This window comes from Gorilla gorilla, chromosome 17, assembly GCF_029281585.2.
Source record: "Gorilla gorilla gorilla isolate KB3781 chromosome 17, NHGRI_mGorGor1-v2.1_pri, whole genome shotgun sequence".
NCBI classification, from domain to species: Eukaryota; Metazoa; Chordata; class Mammalia; order Primates; family Hominidae; genus Gorilla; species Gorilla gorilla.
Window position 1 is genome coordinate 108,853,088 of NC_073241.2, and position 10,676 is coordinate 108,863,763.

A 10,676-nucleotide genomic window follows, 5' to 3' on the forward strand; every position below is an offset into this window, starting at 1 on the left:
TTAGACTATTGCACTTAATCTAATTATTGATCATGTTAGATTTAGAGCTATGCTCTTCTTGTTTTTCATTTGATCCAATACCTGTTTCCCCTTTTCTGCCTTCTTTTGGATTACATCAAGTATTTTTATGATACCCCTTTTTCTCCTTTGTTGGTGTCTGAGCTATGTCTCTATATCCCTATGTCTCTATATCTCTATGTCTTTATATCTCTATCTCTCTATCTATATCTCTCTATATATATCTCTCTATCTCTATTTCTCTATGTCTCTATGTCTCTATCTCTCTATCTCTATCTCTCTGTATCATCTCTCTATCTCTATCTGTATCTCTCTCTATCTCTCTATATCACTATATCTCTATCTCTCTATCTCTCCCTATCTCTATCTCTATCTCTATCTCTCTATCTCTATCTCTCTGTCTCTCTCTGTCTCTATATCTCTATCTCTCTATATCTCTATATCTATATCATCTCTCTCTCTGTCTCTATCTCTCTATATCTCTGTATCATCTATCTCTCTATATATATCACTATATTTCTATCTCTCTCTATCTCTCTATCTCTCTGTCTCTCTCTCTCTCTCTCTGTATCTCTCTATCTCTTTGTTGTGATACTTTAGTGGTTGCTTTAGAGTTCACAGGTAACCTCTTTGGCTTATCCACAGCCTACCTTTGAGTGCTGTCACTACAGGGTGAACAGGATAAGAACCTCCCAAATGCAGACCTCCACCTCCCTGTACCCAGCTTTCATGCAATTGTTATCAAACGTCTTGCATCTGTGTATGTTATAAATCCATAATTCATTCTTAATATTTTGCTTGAAATAGTTAATTATCTTTTAAAGAGATTAAGTAATAAAAAAATTATAAATGTTCCACGCTTATCCCTTCCCAGCACTGCTCACTGTTTTCTGAAGATCAAGATTTCCACCCAGTTTACTTTTCCTGAAGGACTTCCTTTAACATTCGTGTAGTACAGCTCTGGGGGTGGTAAATCATTTTGACTTTTGCATATGTGAAAAAGCCTTTACTTTGTCTGTTTTCTTTTTAATTTTTTTTATTTTAAAATAATTATAGATTCATAAGAAGTTGCCAGAAAAAAAAAGTAGTACAGACAGGTCCTGTTGGAACTTCACATGTCTCCCCAAAGTGGAAACTGGCATTGGTACCACTTACAGGGCATATGTGGATCTCACTAGCTTTACATGCATGTATTTGTGGGTTTGTATAGTTCTATGCAACTTTTTCCTCAAATGTATTTCATGTAACCACCACCAAAGTCAGGATACAGAATATTCCATTATGAGATTTCCTGCCCCTTTGGAGCCAAGCCTGCACCCTTCCTCCATCCCCAGCACCCTACAACCAGTCATGTGCTCTCCATATTTACAATTTACAACTTAGACCTGCAGTCAGTCTGCAGCCTTTGATACTGGCTTTTCCTCACTCAGCATAGCTCTCCTGCCACCCACCTGTCACCTGCGTCTGGCGTTTGCTTCTTCATTTCGTGGCATGGACGTACCACAGTCTGTTTCACCATCCAGTCACCGAAGGACATTTGAGTTCTTCTCTTCTTCCCCACATTTTGGCTATTATGACTGAAGCTGCTGTGGACACTGGTGGTGTACAGGGTTTTGGTGAATGCACATTTTTGTTTCTCTGGGATAAAGGCCCAAGAGTGCAGTTGCTGAGTCATATGTAAGTGCGTGCTTAGCTTTTCTTAAAACTACCAAACAATTTTCCAGAGTTGCTTTATCATTTCACGTTCCCACCAGCAATGCAGGAGTGACTGGTTTTATTTTAGCCATTGTGACGGGTGTGCAGTAAGACTTTATCACGGCCTAAGCTTGCACCTCCCTAACGGCTGACGATGCCGGATGCCTTCGCACACCATTTGCCGTCTCTGGATCTGGACGCATCTGGAGCTGGTGAACCTCTCCTGGGGCCTTCTGTCTGTTTGTTTTTTACTGCCAGGTTTTGAGAGTCCTTATACATCCTAGGTGCAAGCCCTTTGTCAGATACATTTCTCCCCGTCTGCAGTTTGTCTTTTCAGTCTCTTAAAAGGATCTTTAGGAAAGAAAAACTTCAATTTCAATGTGGTCCAATTTTTTATTTTTCCTTCTTCGAGTTGCGCATTTGGTGTCAAGCCTAAGAAGTTTTCACCCAGCCTCAGGTCCGGAAGAGTTTCTCCTGGACCTTATTCTACAAGTTCTGTAGTCCTGAACTTTAAGTTTGTGATCCATTTTGAGTTATTTTTTGTAGAAGATGTAAAACGCAGCCCGAGGGTCCCTTTTCCCTGTGCGTGTCATGTCCAGTTGCTCCAGCTCTGTTTGCAGAACAGCCACGTGTGTGCTTTGGGCAAGGTGGTGTGGCTCTCAGCGAGGCTCTCTATCCTATTTCCTTGGCCTCCGTGCCTGTCTGTCCCCAGTACCACCCGGTCAGCGTCACCGTCACCATGGAGGTCGTGAAATCTAGTGCCGCGATTTCTCTCACTTTATTCTTTTCCAAAATTATCTTAGCTATTCTAGGCCCTGTGTCTTTCCCTATAAATTTTGGAATGCGTATGTCTATATCTACAAAAGCACCTTGCCGGGATGTTGGTGGGAACTGTATTTAACCCGTAGACCAATCTGAGGAGCACTGGCACGTTTACTGTCTCACGTCTTCCAGTCCACAAACATGGTACGTCTCATATATGTAGCTCTCAAGAAAAGTTTTTCCATCAGCTTTTAAAATTTTCAGCATACAGATACTCCACGTGTTTTGTTAGGTTTGTACCTTAGATTTCATTCCCTTTGGACCAAGCGTAAACGGTGTGTTGTTAATTTAGATTTCCGCATGTGTAGTGTTAGTACATAGACATGCGATTGACTTTTGTGGGTTGACATTTATCCTGTGAGCTTGCGAATTCACTTATAAGTCCTAGTTTTGCTGTAGATTCCTTGGTTTTCTGTGTAGACAATCACGTCATCTACAAATAAGGCCATTTCTTCCATCTTAATCTGTATGCCCGTCCTTCCCTTCCTTTCTTTTTGTAGTTTTCAACAAACATGGAAAAATGTCAGCCATTCTGTTCCAATATCCTGCCCCCTCCTCCAGCAGCTGCAGCTGCACATGTGTTAAGCTGCTTGACACTGGCCTGTGGTTCACGAACAGTCTGCTTTCCAGACCTTTCCTCTGTTTTTATTTTACATCGTCGCTAGTGCCACGTCTTCAAATTTACCAGCTTTTTCCTTCTGCACCGTCTCATCTGCCGTGGAGCCTGCCCGCTACACCTCTCAACTCCAGTGCTGCAGCTTTCCACTCCCGAAGTTTGGTTTGGGAATTTTTATGCCTTCCATGCTCAGCCTCCCCTCTGACTCCCTGAATGCGGGAAGGTTGTCGTAGTAAGTGTTCTACTGTCTTGTGGCTAACTCTTCATCTGCTCCGTTCACCGTTGGTTTAACTGATTCGATTTTCTTCTTCTAGGTTGTACTCTCCTGCTTCTTTGAACGCTGCTAATTTCTGATCAGATGCTAGACATTGTGAGTTCTGCCTCGTTCATCTTGAGCTTTGGAAGGTGTTGATCTTGAGCTTTGGAAGGTGTTCATCTTGAGCTTTGGAAGGTGTTGATCCTTTTGGGTCATCCTTGCTTTTTGGCTTCATCAGGTGGGACCTGAGCAGTGTTTAGTCTCCAAATAGTTTTTCACACTGTGAAGACAAATCCCTTCTCAGGACACTGCCTGGTGCCTTGCGAGTGTTTCCACTGTGGACAGTGGGACGAGGGCTACTCCCGGCTCTGAGTGAGACACCATGTTGCTCTCCGAAGCCTCTTGGGCTGGTCAACCCTTGACTGAAGACTCGGGGCTCCCCTTGCAGATCCCAGAGCCCTCCCTCCGGGCAGCTCTCCTCCCTGGAGATCCAGCCTGAGACCTCCAGCCTCTGTTTCCTCCCTGGACTTGGCTCCTTCTCCTCAGCCCTGCCTGGGGCCTCTCCCTGCACTGGGGCTGGAACCCGCGCCTGCCGTGCACTGGGTCCCACCTTGTTTGCCCGCCCCCCTCAGGGACCACGGTCTCTCGGTGCCTGGTGTCTGATGCCTAACATGTTTCAGATATTTTGTCCATTTTTTAACTTGTTTTCATGGAAGGGTAAATCTGGTCCCTGTTAGTCCTTCTTGGCTGAAAGCGTAAGTTCTGATGCTGATGTCTCAGAGCTTCCTTGGCCAAATTTGAGTCAGTGCAGTAGTCAATCTTCCATTGTCCCTGCATTTTACACCATACAACAATAATGCTATTCAAATAAAAACTGCATGTCTAGCCAAGAGAGAGGCTTGTGATCACCAGCTCTGCCTCGGGGCCTCCTGTAACTTTAATCGGAAGGGAAAGCATCAAACAGAGGTTGAAAAACAGCTTTGGCTGCCAAATGTGCCTTTACCTGGAGGAAAAACAAAAGAATCCTGGGGAAGACAGAGGAGGTTTTCACAGTTTTTAAAACAGCAATAGGGAAACAAAAATGTATCCATGTCCAGCTGGCATGGGAATCCCCCACTCCTCCCACACAGCTCGGGGTGTCAGGGTGGCTGTCAGTGTCCCGGGAGCTCCCCTCTTCCCTTCCGCCGCCTCCACCCAGCCGCACTGCACTTTCTCATCCTGATGTCCCCACACGCTGCTGCCTGGCTCAGCCACTGCCTCTCCAAGGCCACACTGCTTTGCAGGGAGAGCCGCTACCAGCCACCTCCCGCAGCATGGAACCTGGAGACTGACCACGGAACTGCCTGTGTGTGTCTACCCAGAAAATGAGGGTCGCTGAATTCACGGATGGTTCTAATTTTTGTGTCTTCATGGACTGTACCTGGAAACCTTATTAACTGAGACTACCTTAATTTGGAATTTGGATTAATTGGAACTTAACGATGATTTGGCTGGATTCAAGTTTACCTTCTGACTTTCTAGTGAGAACGGGGTTTGCCAAGCAATTTAATCTCTTAAAACAAGAATGCAAGTGTTTCCTCATGGGAGCATTTTAAAGACTTTCGGAATACTCATTGTTTGCATGCAAATAAGGCTGCTAATTATGAGATTTTTTTTCCTTTTCATTGGAGGTCCCAGCAGGACCTGACTTGAAAATGTGCTATTAGCAATTAGTTCTTGTAATGACATAGACTTGAAAGAAATGAAGGAAAAATTTTTTAAAAACCCCTCTAATATAGACTTTTCACAAATTTAGACACCACTTAATCTAGATTATAACAGCTAATGTCTGTAGCTCAACTATGGTTGTCAGAGTATTTTTCAAATGTGTGCTACCTCATTTGATCCTCAAAGCTGCTCTGAGAGGGAAACGAGGCATGTCACATACCCAGTCTACAGGTGAAGGCACTGACAGGGTTAACGTGCAGGCTGCAGGACTTTCTCACTGTGTTAATAGGTTGTTCCATCCGTCCATCCATCCACGCACCTGTCCACCCACCCATCCACTCATCCATCCATCCATCCACCAGTCCACCCACCCATCCACTCATCCATCCATCCATCCATCCATCCATCCATCCATCCACCCAGCCATCTGCCCACCCATCCACCCCTTCATCCATCCACTTACCCATCCACTCACCCATCCATCCATTCATCCATCCACCTATCCATTCATCTACCTACCCATCCATCCATTATCCATCCATATCCATCCATCCATCCATCCATCCATCCACCCACCCATCCATCCATCCACCCATCCATCTACCCATCCATCCATTATCCATCCATATCCCTCCATCCATCCATCCATTCATCCCTTCATCCGCCCCTTCATCCATCCATCCACCCATCCATCCACCCATCCACCCACCCATCCACCCACCCATCCATCCACCCATCCACCCACCCATCCATCCATCCATTCATCCATTCCTTCACCCACCCATCCACCCTTCCATTCATCCACCTACCCATCCATCCATTATCCATCCATATCCATCCACCCACCCATTCATCCATTCATCCATCCCTTCATCTATCCATCCACTTACCCATCCATCCATTATCCATCCATATCCATCTACCCATCCATCCATCCATCCATTCATCCATCCCTTCATCTATCCATCCACCCTTCCATTCATCCACCTACCCCTCCATCCATATCCATCCATATCCATCCACCCACCCATCCATCCACCCACCCATTCATCCCTTCATCCACCCACCCACCCATCCATCCAGTTATCCTTCCCTTCATCCATTTATTCACCCACCAACCCATCTATCCATTATCCATCCAACATCCATCCATCCACCCCCATCTATCCACTCATTCATTCATCCCTTCATCAATCCATCCACCCACCCACCCATCTATCCATCCATCCCCCTACCCATTTATCCATTATCCATCCCTTATCCATCCATCCACCCAGTCATTCATCCATTATTCATCCATCCATCCATTCTTCTACCCATCCATGTACCCGCTCACCCACCCATTCATCCATTATCCATTTAGCCACATTCATCTATTAACTCATCCATTTAGCCACATTCATCTATTAACTCATCCATCCACCGATTATTTATGCACCCACCCACCCACCCACCCATCCATTCATCCACCCATTCACCCATCCATCATCCATCTATCATTCCACCACTCATCCACCCCCCCATCACCATCCATCCATTTCCATTTATCCACCATCCATCCATCCATCTGTCCACTCATTCATCCACCATCCATCCATTCATTCATTCATCGATCTGCCCAGCCACCCACCCATCCATTATCCATCCATGTATTTACCCACCCAGCCATCAATTGATCCATTATCCATCCACCCACTCATTTATCCATTCACCCATTCATCATCCGTGCATTCATCCACTATCTATTCATCCATCTATCCATGTATCCATCCATCCACCCATTCATCCATCCATCCATTCATCCATTCCCGCTGAGTTCACACGCTTTACTATGCTTTCTCACTTACACCTCATGATAATGGCTGACGCTGAGATTCCAGCCCCACTTTACTGAAGAGTTTGCTAAGGCCCAGCAAGAGCCGGCTGCACCTGAGAGTTGTTCCACTCTGTGCAAGGCTCTGTCCCGACACCTCTGCCAATTGAATTGTTCCAGGTTCTCCCTCAGGCACACTCAGTGAACTGAGACAGGAGGGGATGTCTGGCAGGGAGCAGTGAGAGCCATGGAGGGGAAGGGAGGGCAAGGGACAGGGGTGGCCAGGACCAAGGGCCCCCAGTGCTCTCCCTGCCTCACCCCGGCCCTCCCAATCTTTGCTGGGGGTCAGACCCTCCCAAGCCAGCGCCCAGGGTCCCAGGAGGCACCCGCAGGGTTCTGGGCCCCACTTTGCTGCCCTCTTGTGCACAGATTCACGTTTCCCTGGGTCTGTTGGGTGGGTTTCCTGGCAGAACTGGATCCTGGTGGGGGGCATGTCCCCAGCTTTCTGGAAACAGATTCTCACAGGGGCCACAGGCCCAGGTCATTTCTGCCTCAAGTCCTCCCCATATCCCTGTCATCAGGCCCCTTGGCCAGGCTGTCCCTTCTTGTCCTGGCTGCTGGTGATGGACGGCTGGTGTTTTACTCCAGGATGGGTTTGCTGGTTATTCTTGGGGGCCAGAGCAAAATCCCTCCCCGCTGACTCAGCTGCCTCTGCCAGGAGCCTCTCTGAGATGAGACAGGCTGGTGGTGCCTGGCAGGAGGGTGTCTGGAGATGCACGTGTCACTCTGGGCAGCTGCCCCGGGCTGTGCGCTTAGCGTGTGTGTGCCGTACGCCTGGGGACAGGGAGACCAGGCCTGGGGAGGGACAGGAGGCCCTGAGAGGGGAGCATGCTGAGTAAGTCAAAGCCAACATGACACAGCCCTGGGTTTAGCCCAAGTTACCAACTATGGCAGTTTCAGAAACTTTTAGAAACTTTCAGAGCTTTCTGTGTTATCATACTGATATTTACAACGACCAGGAAGATGTTTTTGTGCCTGGGCCCCAAACCATGACTGCACGATGGCGGAATAGCTCTGAGTCCTGAGGGGCAGCCAGTCAGGCTCCCTTGAGGGGCTTGAAGGACTGCGCGTCCCCGAACCTCCCCACTGGAGGCTCCCAGGGCAAATCCACCCTCAGCTTGTCATGGCCGGGGCTGAGGTTAGGGTGAGGTGCTCACGCCTGGCTCCCCGGGCACCCCCTCGCCCCACCCTATCTGGGAGACACGGCCTCACCACTGCCCGGCCCAGCTGGCGCCCAGGCTTGCGAAGGCCACTGGCAATGGCCACTGCTCCGTGCTGAGGAGCCCAGGCTGATGCTGGAGGAGCTTTGGGCCCGGTCCCGCTGCTGCCCCAGGAGCCCTTCCCAAGACAGCACTGGCTTCCAAATGATGCTGGACCCGTCTAATCTCTGGCTGTTGGCAGCCTTCACCGCGGGCCACGTTGTCCTGTGGAAAAGCTGCCATGGCTGGGGCTGTGGGGGGCGTGAGGGGCCTGGGCTCCTTTGGGCCCCATGAGGGCTTCTTTCCCGAGTGACTGCCACGATTGGGTCCACGTCCTCAGGGCTCCGGGCTGAGCCAGCTGGACCAAGGACAGGGGGCTGGAGGGAGAGGCAGCCCTGAGGCCAAGCCCAGGGGCTCCCTAGGACGGGGCGGGCCAGCCCTTCCCCTGGCAGCCCTTCCCCTCTCTGCTCCTCGCCCTCTCTCTGTGTGTGGAGGGTGGGTGGGATAACCAGCGAGCAACCCGCCCGGCTGCAGCCGCCCCGCTTTTCCTTTTCCTGGGCCTCCCAGATGCCCGGGTTCCCCCTCCTCCTCTGCCCCCCACCGCCGCCGCCAGCACCCAGACAGCAGGCAGTGGAGGGCCCCCACCTCGGCCTTTGGGAAAAGACAGCGCCCTCTTGTCTGCAATGGCTGGGGGCAGGCCGGCCCCCCAGGGTGGAATCCACCCCTCAGGCCGCCCCATGTCCACAAACAGCCCTGCCTGGGGAGCCTCCGGAGGGAAGGAGAGAGGCGGCCCTTGCCATGTGGAGAGGCAGGAACACAAACTGCTGGGAAGTAGGAAGCCCCCGGCAGGGCTCGGTCTGGGACCCCCGGCCATGTGGCGCAGACCCCTCCCCTCACGGGGGCCCCCCAGTGGCTCCTCTGTAATCTATAGATGTGGAAAGAGCTTCACAGTCCCTGCAAGTCCAAAATATACAGGGCTGTTTCTATCAAATCAAACATGGTCATCATCTTGTCCCAAAGCTGTGAGGGCCTCTGCCCTTTCTTCAGGGATCCACTGTATTCAAGGATTTGAAATAGAGTCTCATGTTGGCCACCACTGAAGGTGCTGGACTAATAATACGTTTGCAGAAAACTTCCAAGAAGAGTTTCTAAGCTCCGTTAACCAGGCCATCCATTTCCTGATCCTTCCATTAACCAAGAAATTCTGGGTTGTGTTTTGAGGGGCTGCGCTGAAATCCCGGGAGCATTGCTGTTAATGAGAAGGAAGGAGCCGGTGCTGGGGGGTCTGCACCCGGGGAAACAAGACACCCCTGCTGTTCCTGCCGCTCCCAGCTGGAGGTTGAGGTGCCCCACCCCACCCCATTACCAGTGAGAGGATGAGGAATGAGGCTGGAACACAGCGCTGATGAGGCCTGATCCAGCGCGGCAGACGGGTGGATGCTCGGGGCTGAAGTGGGAAGATGTTTCCCAGGGCCAGGCAGGAGCTACCGGCGGGGAGGGCGGGCGTGGACCCCCGGGGCAGGTGCCGTTGGCCGGGGCGACTGCTCGAGGGCTTTTGATTGTGGTTTCTGTCCCCACAGGAGGCATTTGTGTTTGCTGGGGAGATGGTGCATGTTAAATCTCTGGGCTCCAGGAGAAAAGTCCAGTTTTATTCAACTTGCGGGATCTCTCCTCCTCTCTCTTTCAGTAAAGAGCTCATTGCCCAAAGCTGGAAGACACGCTCTGGGCCGAGGCTGGCTGCACGCAGGAGGGGCCCTGAGCACCTGTGATGTCATATACGGTGCTGTCGTGGCCACAGCCACCGAGGCCCGGTGGGGTCTGAGTGCTGAACTAGTGACGGCAAAGGGAGGCAGGACCCTGGGGCCCAGGGCGGGGTGCGGCACAGTGAGCGGGCTCAGTGCTGCCTCACATTGTGAGGGTGGGCGAGACCTGCACACACAGCCACGGTGGAGGCCCGCACCCTCACGGACCTGCCTCCCCGCCCGGCAAACCTTCCAGATGCTTCCTGGACTCGCAGATACTGAGCAATGTGGCTCCATCAGGCTGCTGTGGCCTGGGGACTTTTATTTCTAGTAGATGTAGAAACCCTTTTCTTCAGCCCTTAATCTCTGCCAGCCTGGCACCCCCGGGGGCAACGGGGCCTCATCTTCCACTCAGCACCACATGACACCCGTCAGGATGGAAAGGCGGTACCCACACACCACCCTCACCCTCTCCACACTCACCCTCTCCACGCTCAGCCTCTCCACGCTCACCCTCTCCACGCTCAGCCTCTCCACGCTCACCCTCGCCACGCTCACCCTCTCCACGCTCACCCTCGCCACGCTCACCCTCTCCACGCTCACCCTCTCCACGCTCACCCTCTCCACGCTCACCCTCTCCACATTCACCCTCTCCCTGCTGCTGGATGGCGGCTGTCAGAACCCATGGAAGACTGTGCCTAACTTACTGGCATAACTCACTGGCCTGGCTCCACCAGGCAGCCCCGGG